General features: G+C 39.0%; 1 protein-coding gene across 3 annotated transcripts in view; it reads right to left on the bottom strand.

The window, feature by feature from the left end:
• MFAP3L (microfibril associated protein 3 like) overlaps nt 1-11,072 on the bottom strand; it is a 36,425-nt gene extending 25,353 nt beyond the window's left edge. For 2 of the 3 annotated variants that reach the window (XR_010721454.1, XM_066185983.1), the window contains exons 1-3: nt 10,994-11,072; nt 9,436-9,542; nt 4,240-4,323 (exon numbers count right to left, since the gene is read on the bottom strand). The gene's annotated coding sequence lies outside the window, so the exon portion shown is untranslated. Of the gene's footprint in view, nt 1-4,239; nt 4,324-9,435; nt 9,543-10,993 lie in introns of those variants that run through there. The other variant, XM_066185985.1, reaches the window with a different exon arrangement.
• Between the last annotated feature and the right edge of the window lie 1,328 nt (nt 11,073-12,400).

The raw sequence follows: 12,400 nt of genomic DNA, 5'->3' as shown, positions 1-12,400 counted from the left end.
TTTCTTACCAAATAATCTTATTTAATTCAACTTTCTGTTGTATGAAACAAAGATCATTTCTCTAATCGCCTTTGCTGACCTCGCCTGGCCCATAGCTTTCCAGCTGAATAAACAGAGATAGGGCAATAAAAAAACAAATCTTCACCACTAATTAGCTTTTGAAACATCAGTGTTTACCGTTCACTGCATGAACCGACTATCAGGCATTACACCACCATGAAAACAATCTGCAATTGCATGTCATGAGTGTAAAATAATACAGGGCACAGAGTATAGTGCTGAACTGCGACTGAATGAAAAGATACCGGGCATGTTGCATGACCTTCAGCAAGATTCAATGTTTGTGTCAGTGAGAAAGATGAGCCAAATTATTCATGAGGCTGAAAGGGAGAGAAAGGACATGTGATCTTGGAACAGTTAGAGTTATGTTATTCTTGGGGGAAAAGATCAAGATGATTATGTTAATATTACCATTAATGTTACACTCTCACCAGAGTGAGAGTTGCGGGAATGTGGCAAGCTCTATGTGTTTTATCCAACTGCAAAAATACAATAGGATTTTAGAGCATCAGTCAATACTGGGTTTATTTCTTTTTTGTTTTGTATTTTTTATGAAGCAAATGCTTTCAAAAACAAGGTGAATCAATAGGTGTGAATCATCTGTAAGGTGGCTATAAGATGAAACTTTTAAAGTATATAATATAATCAGGCTTTAACACGTGAAAGCAAAAATAAAAAAAAGGACAACAAACTATTAAGGACTTTATAAAATACAAACAAAACTCAAAACTGTTTTCAGTGATGTAGCTATGTTCTTTAGAGATTCTATACACTTAGCAGAGGAAGTTGAGTATATTTTTACAGGAAATAATAGGAAATGTGTCTTTAAAGATACCGTTAATCATTAGAAATGAGAATTATGCTTTCCAGCATGGTCTGCAGTTGAGTAGCACTGCTCAGAGGCACTGGTGCAATAAACGCAGAATATGTCCTGACAGAGATGGTGTGCCAGGCTGGGCCCTTTTACTCTCAAAAACCATGTGTCATCAGGCCCTCCATTTTCTTATTAGATATTCACAAAAATAACTTCTTGTTATGAATAAATGGAGTATTTCAACTAATCTTATAATTCCACCGCAGAATAGTGAAATTAAATACGTGAGTGATTTCAGTGGGTCAAGCCAAAGCTGGCATACACCGAATGAGAAGTTAAAGTATTGGGTGCCTGATGTCTGAATATTTTCTGCCAAAGAAAACATAGAAAAAGTAGGGCAGTATTTTTTCACTGCAGCCACTTCGTTTTGCCTGCAGTGTACAGAGGTTTGACAGTAGCAGTTGCCCACAAATGTTCTCAGACCAGTGTTGACACAAACAGAGTGACCACATTTGTAACTATCTACTTCATTTAAATCATCTATCCTTCGAGAAGGATAAAACTGTACAACCTTGGGACATTTACAAGGGAAGTCACCCACTAGAGTCATTGTGTTTAAAATCCAGTGGGGCACATCTTCGACCCCTGCCTGGAAAAGTAAATTCAGATAGCTGTATTTTTAAGAAACTGAAACCTCATCTATTTGCAGCCAGTCATCCTGGGCTAAGTTTTTTGGTTCCTGACAAGTAAAAAACCATTTCTGAGATCCTCAGGGTGCATGAGGCTTTTCTCCTGGCTGTTTCTGAGGGGAGTCCCAACATGTGAAGCTCTTCTCTATCCTGCTGAGGTCATGATTTCTCAAATTGACCAAAGCAGTACTGAATTCTCTTAATGGGGTGCTCATTTTTGCACAGTCCCTGGAAAAGGCAAACACTACACTGTCCAGCTGAATGTTTTTTGGTCCTGAAAACCACTTTTGCTGATCATTTTCAGTAATATTTTCAAGGGCTTTTTTCTCCTGACTGCATTCTATGGCAGGTAACTTCAGTGGATTCTCACTTTAAATGCTGTGGTTTGTGTCATGTCAGTCGTGTGGTATAAATGGTTATCTCAATGAAGCTCATTTTTAACAAAGTTAATTTTTGATACTATGATGAGCTTTAATCTTTCACTACTTTAAAATATAACTTCTACCTTTCCAGCATCACATTCTATCAGTTAATCCAACGTGTATTTATGTCTTTTCAACCATTAGTTCATTCTGCTAATTAAATATACTTAACCAGTACTTGAACCTTATCCAGAAGCACTTTCAGTTTCAGACTTTCAGCGTTGTCACAACGTAACCCTGCCATCTACTGGAAAGTATTTAGTAATGGTTTTTGTTAAAATTGAGGTAGGGATGTCTACAAGTTTTATGTACGGAAAAGACCAGCTCTACTCTGAAACACACAGGCTGATTCCCTGTTGTTCAGTGGAAACATACACCTGAAATGCACAGATTTACATGGAAAAGGATCAAATATGTAGTAAACAAGTGCTTTTCACTCTCAGTCAACATTTTTGCCATCAAAAGTTATCAAATCTCTCATCCTCCCCTCCCACTACTTTTTGGGTGGTGTCCCAGGACTAGGGAAGTTGGCTGGGTAGTCCTCTGGCCTCACGGTTCTCTGCATGATTGGAAAGCTTGGGAGTCAGCAGTCAGGGGGTCCACAGCTTTTATGGCTCAGAGATTTCGTGTGTTTGAGTCTGATTTCTAGTTTAGCATGCAGTTGTACCCTCAAGATCACCAGGTTTTCATCTGGAGGGACAAAAGAAGCAAGCATTTGGAGAGATCAAGTGTAGTAGACCAGCTGTGGTAGAGGAGATGTGCATGTGTCAGTGTTGCCAATCTCTGCTTGCAGGTGATGCTGTGGAATAAGCTCTGGGGCTACTTGGTCCTATTTTGTCTTCTCTGAGTTACTAGTAGACTGCTGGCATCTGGAAATACTGGGTTTAGTAAAAGACAAAGCCTCTTCTTGGTTTGAAGTACTCCTGTTTTTCTTGCCTTGTGCATTTGTGTAGCTGAGAGGTGCAAAGAACTTCTTGTAATGTGGTCAGCCATACACTGTTGTTCTGGGAGCCTCTTGCCTCAAAGGCATCAGAGCTGATATCTCTAAGGATCTCTAATTATCACTCCATGTCATGCTCTTTCTTTACCCTTCCTTCCTGTACCCTTCCTATGCCTCTTTGTGGATGAGTTTTGCTTTAGTTGTTCTACAAGACATTGTCTGCTCAGAAAGACAGGGAAAGAAAACCCAGTGCAAAACAGTAAAGCAAAATTTGCTTCATAAAAGAGTTGAAGGAATTCAATAAGTCATCTTGCATGGGTTTGCAAGGACTGGAAGCCGTGTCCCTGTTTAGTTGACTGTTGTGCACTGATTCACAGCCAAAGTTGTCTGTACCCCTTTACACAATACAGACAACTTCACCAGCTCAGCCACAGCTGTATGTGTTGCATAACACATGTTAACACACGTTAACAACACATGTTCAGTCCCAGCAAATAAACCCAACAGCAACTTCAGGTGTGCTGAGCAGGACACACTGCCTGGTCAGACTCATTCCCAGACATCTGGGGTTGTGTCACTGGATGTGGCTCCCTGCAGAAGGAGCTAGGTTAGGTGTGCCAGCAATGCAACTGTGCCTAGTGACAAATAGTGTAGCAACTGTGACAGCTCCCCATTAGCAAGCAGAATAGCTTTTCAGTGGAAACAGCTTTGCAAATGAAGTATATTAAGTATCTGATTCAGTTTTCATTTTAAGAATGGATTAAAAAGCAAATTACAACAGGGGAGTAATTTTAAAGATTATCACATAATAGCAATAGCAGAGATTTTTGCAATCAAAGTCTCATTAATACTTTCTTTTCTCTATGTACTAGTTTTCAAAAGAAATGATATTTCTTGGTAGAAGACTCTTCTATTATGGAAAAAATTATGTAACTTTCTCTATGATAGGAGAAAAGACCAAAATTGTTATCTATTCTCTGTTAAAATTGTCATATTACAGCTCACCTCCCCACAGAAAGACCTTGAATAGGGTTTGTATTACTTCCAGATATCAAGAGAAAAAAAAGTAATTGGTACCAGCCCATTGTCTGGATGTTAATAATACTTCAGTTTTACCTTGTTGAAAAAATAATTTATTCCCACCATATATTAGAAGGGAGGAGATTTGGCACATTCATAGGCTTACTGCGATTATGTGTAATACTTGCATTTAAGCTCAAAACCATTTTAGGTTATTTAGTTTTATGGAGAATTTTCTCCTACACTATAATGGATGGCAAGGTTTTAGAGCCCCAGACACAGGATATCACTTACCTAGACTGAAATAAGATGAGCTGCAGAAGGTACTGCACCACAGATGGGACTGGTGGGGTCAGACTCTGGTCTTAGCAGAAGAATCTGCACTAGGCATAAACAGGGGTGGTTTTAGAGGGAGAGGGCACATGAACTGCTTGAGCTGTTAATGATCAGAAGACAAGAAAGAAGGATATTTTGGGTGACTGCCAAGGAAATAAGTTCTAATTTTCTGCTCCAGTACTGAACTAGAACTGCATGTCCTTAGGCTGAGAGATGGGTGGGACACAGTGGGAAAGGTTACTGTGATGTTGCTCTACCCTCCTGTGAACACCATGTCTCTTGCAGTCAACCGAGTGCTGTGTGTTGGATTATTTTTTTCCTCCAGCTGCAATATATCTCTGCATATTAAATAGAAGTGTTTCTTGAACAAAAGGACAATTTCAGTCATGGCTGAATCCTAAAGGAAACAAAAAACATTCTGGTTTGGCTTCTCCTGTCACATCATCATAGTATATGTGGCAGTAGTAGGAAAAGTCTCTTCCACCTACCCTGCATTTCATATCCTGAAAGAGCAGCTACTGTCTACCCTATTCCGAACGCGTTATTTTTTCGCATACATACCTCCTTTTTTCTTCTGGTAGGTTTTAAGAGCTCATTAAACCTGCTTCTTCCCTTTCACAGGACTCAGATATTTATACATTATAAAACTTCCCTTTTGTCTACAACACAGGTTGATTTTACTGCCTACTTTCATTGTTCCCAAGCCTGCATTAATGAGACACCCTAGGAGAAATCTTAACAGATAGATTGCCTAGAAGTTAGAAAATGGTATAATGGACTAGAATAAATAAACTTGCAAGAAATTTTAAGACTCATAGACTGCCAAAATATTAATTTTTGCAGAGTTAAATAGGATTATTCTTGTTTGCAGAAAACTGTCTATGGACTTTTCAGAATAGATAGACTTACTAAATATATTTGAAAAACAGGAAGAACAAAGCAGAGTAACTGTCTGCCCAGCCTCCCACCCAGTAACCCTTCCTGCTCTGAAGTGGGAATGGCTGCTGTGAATACATTGAGCATGGTCAGGAAAGGGTGACCACAATAACTTTAACTGGCAGAACAAACAGGGTGTATTTGGTATTTCTTATGTTTTCTGTAGAATTTTGTTCTTTCTCTTACTTTCACTGGTGCCAAACACCCATCACCTTTAGCACTTGGGCTGAGTAGCAATGAGTTGTCCCTCCACTCTGAACAGGGGGATGGTGTCAGTTCTTGCTTACTAGAGAGATGCTCTGGAGAGGACAAATGCCATGGCAGGGGCAGTTCACCCTGAGATGCTCTTCCCCCATTCCTCATGCACTTAGAAGCCAGGAGTCAGGTAAATCCAGCTGGTGTGAGGCATGTCCAGCTACCTCACAGGTAGGTCCAGTCAGGCAAATATATTCAAGATATCCACTTCAGGTATTTGGTGGGAGATGTAACTGTGCATTTCAAGTACGTAGGTAATTCAAGACCATTGAAACAGCAACAGGAGCACGTGGCTTTCTCTTCACTGCACTTGATATGTGGGTAATTGGTTTTTCTTTGCATGATATATAGGTAGTTCATGTACTGATGACAAATAGTTGTTCAAAATATTTGCAGCTCTGGAAAGATAAAGTGCTTCCACTGTGGGTGTTTATTGTCTGATGAAAAATACATTGCATTGTTCGAGGAATTTATTTCTGGAGTCCAGAGAACAGCTTAATCACTTTAGAAGACTAATTTATGAAACTGCTGTAAAATATCATAGTATGTAGAGTAACTTAACATGTGTACAACACAGTTTATAAAATAAAATAGTTTTTAAGGATAAAAAGTGAGACAATTATTTGATAGAATACCTATTAGTAATAAATATAAAAAGGAAATGAAGATATATTAGAAATATACAGTGTTCTTATTTTATTTGGAAAATATAAATTGGTGGTAAAGTGAATTAGATGTAAAATCTATTGATTTTAAAGTCCACTGAGACTTTTGAAATATAAAAATGAGATTGTTATCACTCAAATGCCATTCTTTCTCATAAAGCAAACTCAGTTTATCTGAATGGGTTGCCTATTGTTTGTTTGATTTGTAAATAGTTTACGAAGACATTTTCAAAACTACATTTTGTTTTGAAGCACCTTTTGTGCTGTGAAAGAGATTTAACTTTGTCACCAATTCTTTATGGAATGTAAGGCTAATGCATCAGACTTGCTTAGGTCCTCCTGTGTGGAGTTATGTAGAGGTGCTGCTGGATCGCTTCAGGCTGCTTTCAAATTTCACGTGGAGAATATAGAATATAGAATTCCCCATTTTGGGTCTACTCTTAGATTTCAGGATCTCAGAGTTATATAAAAAGGATATGAAGCCATTGGGTTTATGCAGCCATGTTCTTATGGTGTGACAAACCTAACAACTGATGAGGGAGTGACACTGCTGAGCCGACAATTTATCTTCTTGGGCTGTTTGTTGATGAGCATAAACAAACTTATTTAAAAGGAAAAAAAATCATTGTGCGCTTTGGTCACAGAGAGAGCCAATAATAGTCCTAAATTACATGTCCAAGGAGCTGGATGTTCTCAACTCCTGGGCTCTCAGGAGGGCATGGTGTATCCTTCACCAAATTGCTTAAAGTGTTTGCTCTGAGATACAGCTTACGCACCTCCAACAGGGGGGTTTGTATGCTCATAATTATGTTACAGGGATACTTTCAGGAGATCTTTGCTGGATATTCTGTTGTTTGCATGTACTTTGCAAAGTAGTATTATTCAGAGTTATTGTGCAATTCTTGATAGTTACTGAAGGTAAGATTGTTACTTTTTTTTTTGGTGTCTGAGTAAAGTTAGACACATAATTTCCACGCATCAATAAATGCAGGTTTCAAAAAGTTCCAGTTTGCAAGAGAATTTTGTTTTGATCACTCAATACAATTTCTCCCTCAGCTTCTGATAGTGTCCTAAAATCCTGCTGTTGAAAACATAGGAAAAAAACAGATAAATCAAGTGTCCTAAAAGAGAAGCTGGAGTTGATTTAATCTGAACACCAGCAACTAACACACTGACTGCTAATATCAAGCTGGAATACTGTGCTGGTAAGGAATCTCAGGCAGTAGAGTCATTATACATTTGGCAAACATTCCATCTTGCTCCCGTCCATGCTGTTCCACTTTGACTTTGAGCCTTTGTTCTCTCAAGTCACAATTGACTTGACTCACTGGTTTAGGATGGCACGCAGACTGGTGGCTTAGGCTTCACAATTAATACTTTAATGTATCAACTTGTCAGTGTTGGAAATAACTCTGCTCTGGAATGAATCGAATGGGAATGGGGGAAAAATGAGCAGCATTTCTACTTGCCTGGGACAGTCTCCAACATCTGCAATCAGGAAACACAAGAACAGTGTCTCTGAAAGGTGTCTGATATACACAAATCATAAATGAGTGAGAGATAGATAGTTCAGTTCTGGAGAAAAGTGTACAGAAACTCTGAACAGTACCAGGAAAACTGCACTGATTTGTCATGTTGCATTTGCTCCCTTCTCTTGGGCAGATGCATGATTTTGCTCTGCACCTTCTGAGCAATGGAGCTTGTCACTTCAGACACCCAATGCTCATTGTCTTGCTCTTCTCACCTGCACTGTATGCTTTGCACTGAAACAGCTCAGAGAACTTTGTAATTATAATCTGTATAGATCAAAGTCTCCAGACATTAACAATTATGAATTTACCAGTTTGATAAAAATGAATATTTACAGATATTGAAAATAATGGCATATTAGTGAGGGGTTAAAGATGTGTGGCTTTTTGTATGGGTCCATTAAGTAGAAAGAAATCTAATCATATGCTGTTATCTTGCTTTTTGGTACTCAAGCTGGTGCTGGTCACTGTAGACAAATCCCTTGTCTGTCTGAGCTGACTGACTGTGTGAATGTCCATGGTCCATTGCTACCACAGCTGGAACTGCTGAGATCTCCAGTGCCTTGACTTGGCTACTACTGGTCACTTTGCTTCTCACACCCTAGCATTCCATGGACATTCTGACAACAGGCTGGAGGCCAGTAAGTATTTTCAGAGTATTTCTTTGACAGTGGAAAGGAGGGTATGTGTTCATGTGTTCTGTACCAGCTGCCTGAACAGTCTTGAGAACGATTCCTGATCAGTAATGGAAAAAATGTTTGGTCTTGCTTTGGTTATTGCATGGATGTCTTTTCCCAGTACCATAGTGAAGGAGGATATACTGCAGACCTAGAAAACTCCTCTGAAGTCAGTGACTCTAGGACTGGGAATGTGTTGTGTTCTGGAAAAAAAGTAAGTCAGTGGCTTGATAACAAGTATAATTGATGTTAGAACAAAAATTAAAGATGGAAAGAAAACTAAGACTGTCACTAGAATATTTCCCAGTCTTTAAAACATCTGGGTTTTTCTCCACTCTAGAGGGATTTTCTTAGTTTCCTTTTTCTTTTTTCTTTTTTCTTTTTTTTTTTTTTTAATAATGGTTGTGAATTGCATAATGCGCACAATTATTCATAAAGAAAAAGCAAGAAGTAAATTAATTTTGGGGATTACAGAAAACAACAAGATCACACCACTTAAAACTCTCTATGGTTTGGGTAAATACATTTCTCATACTTATGTCTTAGGTGCAGGCCAGGTTTCACTGGGGGCTCAAAGGAACTGGTGGAAATACTGTGTTGGTGACAGCATTTTTGAATATAAGAATGTGATTACTCAGATCTTACTGGTTCATGGTGTCCTGTTAATATATTCATGCTTCTTCTAGAGTTTCACCTATTTTAGTGTAGAAACTGTAAAACTGCTAAAAGTTCACACCCTAGTCTTGCTAATCTTGAAGTTGAAAGATATTGACACAAAGATTCACCCATGCTGGCAATAAAACATCCCCAGGAGACAAGCATTTCTCTTTATGGATGTTTTCCATGTGCATCACATTTAATGGAATTTTATTATATTACATTCCCAAGGGAAATGGCATGCAAATAATGGATCAGATCCAAATCATCCTAGTAACCATGTGATTTCCCCTTCACAGCCCTTGAAATTTTATTGTCTTCTGAAAGAAAATGTCACTTAACTCATAGCATATTCAGAACATCAAAAATTCACAAGACAGGTAAAACTACTTGAAGAATAATTTTTTTGCCCCTGAGTGGACAGTTTTTACTCACCCCTGTCTCTGTGGCTTCTTCCATGATCAGCTGTTGTGTTTTGAACATTTTCTTAATTGTAATCCTTGAAACCATTCCAGTGGAAAGACAGTTTTTCTCTGCCAAGCCTGGCAAAAGAAAAGATATAAAATCACTATTTTATTGATCCTGCAGGTCTCTAACACTGTCATACTGAAAGTAGCTTCAAGATGGGCAAGATCTCATCTGCAATAACATGAATATATTACTACACAATTTTTTTACACTAATGCTTTATGAGATGACCAAGCAATTCTCTTTTTTTGAACCCTGGGCCAGGTTTCCTTTTGTCAGTCAATGATATTTCAAAGCAGTGATGTACACAGTTCAGCATAACTTAATCAGTGTTTTCTTTAAAGCAAATATTTTAAAATAACTGGAAAAGCATATTTATCCTCCATTACTACCAGATGTATACTGGCAGAAAACGCAGGGAAATGCAGTAGTGCTCTCTTCATTTGAACTGGTATTGGTCATGCTAATTGGACCTTTTCTCCACAGCATGTGTGTGTGTGTGTGTATGGGTGTGCAAGGGAGCATGTGTAGACCCTCTGCACACATACTCAGAGTCCAGAAGCTTGGTACATTGGCTCTTTCCATCACTGCATGATGTGATCTGTGCCTGCTGCTAAGTCATTATATTTGCAGCAAATCATGGTACTGCTTTGCCTTGTATTTCACTGGTAAAGCTGTAAGCCTCTTGAAACCCCCATCCTTCCCAACATCCAGACAGCCTAATTGCAGCTGGCACTTTTCAGTGGGGACCTACTAACTTCATTTGCTATTGTCAGCTTTCACAGAAGTGGTGTATTGTAGGCTCATTGACAGATCAATCTTTTCATTATCAGCATATGCAGCTGGTTGAATACTTACTATTCCCTCATTCTTGTCCATTTTCTGCTTATTGTCAAAGAAGCTAAAGTGTTTTGTGGAAAGCCCAGCTTCCCAGTCAATTTTGCATGGCAGTTATTGTTTAAATAAAACAAACAGCATCACAAAAAACTTTCTGGGAACATACATGTCTTGTATAATTACCTCTGAATAAAATTATGCTGTGAACATAAATCTGAACTGCATAGCTGTTTGATGCTGTTAGAAATCTTTCAAAATTGCTTTACTATTTATTGCAGTTCTCAAAAAGGCAAATCCAGCAGTTTTAGCAACGAATTCCTTGCATAACTTTTTTACTCCACAGTTAGTGACCACCTCTACAGCTTATCTGGTGAAAAGATATTTCCCTAAAGTAAATAAACCCACTGTAGTCTTTACTACATATGGGCAAGCTCATAGTCTGCAAACCAGCAGACTACTGCCTTAGCTGTGCACTTGAGACACTGCTTATCACACAGAAAAACTCTTGAGTCAAGCAGCTGTTGGCCCCAAGGCAGCAGGACAGGCACAAAACTTCTTCACTGCATGAGCTGCTAGAGTTTTGAGTTACGGATGATTTTCTCTGCCAAAATCCATACTCTGGATTTGAAAAGAAAATAAAGGTCTAATTAGCTCATATTTTATGCTTTATCTGAAAGCCATGACTTACCCACAGAGAGGTGAATGTAGCAGAGCACAGTCACTTCCCATCGCCTGAGTGACTCCGAACTTTGGTCCCTTCAGTTGCTGTTCTCTCTGTGAGGCTCCTGCTGTTTGCAGTGTTTTACTTCCTCACTAAGCTAAGAGACAGCAAGACAACCCTTGGCAGAGCCGAGGGTGATTTGCCTTCAGATCCCTGTGACGTCCCTGCTGCTGATGAGCTGCCAGCTTTGTGAGCACTGCAGACTGATTTTACATGCCTGGGTTTACATGCCTACCTCCTGCCTGCAGACTGCTCTGAGAGCTTCTGGTAAAACTGCGGGTATCACTTTCAATCTGTGACAATCTGGGTGACTGAGGCACTCTACTCTTTCCCTCTGACCAGCCCACGTTTTCCTGTGAGGAGTTTACTGAAGATGCATGGCAGAGTGTCTCTTTCAGGATGGGCTCCCAGCTGAAATCTCCCTAACTGCCATGTTCAGAAAGGTGTGAAAATTGTCCTGGAGTTCATCTGTGTGTAGTCCATAGTGTCTGCCTCTTCTGTAGTGTCCTTCTGTTCTTCTGGAGTGACCTTGTGCTCCAGGTGAAGAGGGGCTTCTCTGTCAGGCTGATTTCTGGAAGCCTGGTGAGGTGTTACTGTGAGTAGGACCTGTAAGTTTAAATCCAGAAATGACCATGCTAATTTAAATCTTTTCAGTTTGGGTCCACGTGTGTCTAAGTGTTCATATGCAAACTCTCATTTCCAAAGACAGGCAGTGGCTGCCTTACCTCTTTCCCTCATGTGATTATGTGGCTCACTGCTGCTGCTAACAAATTACATTTTCAGCTATTATCAATTGCTCTTAGATATAATTTAGTCTTGTTAGATGTAGGAAGAAAATAAAACAAAACAGGTCAATTTGTCATCAGCTCATAATAGTCTTGCCACATAAAACCTTTCTGATTATTAGTTTTTAAGTTAGTCAATAATGCCTTCTGAGGCTATAATGTAAGTGGAAATGTGGCATCCAGAGTAATATGAGACAGTCCATGTGCACAGCAGACATTGTCTCACGTCTAAATCATTACTGTATCCTTACTGAAAAAAAGAAAAAAAAAAGAAAAAAAGAAAATTTTCATAGAAATTCAAACAAAATCTCTGATTCTTGTCAAGCTCTGAGAATTTTAACATGTTTGAACTTCCCTTGGCACTGCTTCTGCCTTAATAAAAGACAGTTTTCAGCAAGATAGGCAGATATGAAAGGCTGGTGCTCATGGCTGTAAATTTGCTTCCAAATTAAGGTTATGTAGCCTTCTGGAAGTAAGTAGTCATGCATGGAATTAGAGGTTGTTTGCGTAAATTTATAAAGTCATAACAATTAACAGGGCCTGTTAAACTAAGCTGAGAGTTGGTGTGAGCCAGTGTCATTGGGAAATA

The sequence above is a fragment of the Chamaea fasciata genome, unplaced genomic scaffold (assembly GCF_029207755.1).
Source record: "Chamaea fasciata isolate MVZ Bird 193981 ecotype frontalis unplaced genomic scaffold, bChaFas1.0.hap1 SCAF_6, whole genome shotgun sequence".
Classification (NCBI taxonomy): domain Eukaryota; kingdom Metazoa; phylum Chordata; class Aves; order Passeriformes; family Sylviidae; genus Chamaea; species Chamaea fasciata.
The sequence above is the reverse complement of the archived record's forward strand: the minus strand, read 5'-3'. Positions and strand labels throughout refer to the sequence as shown.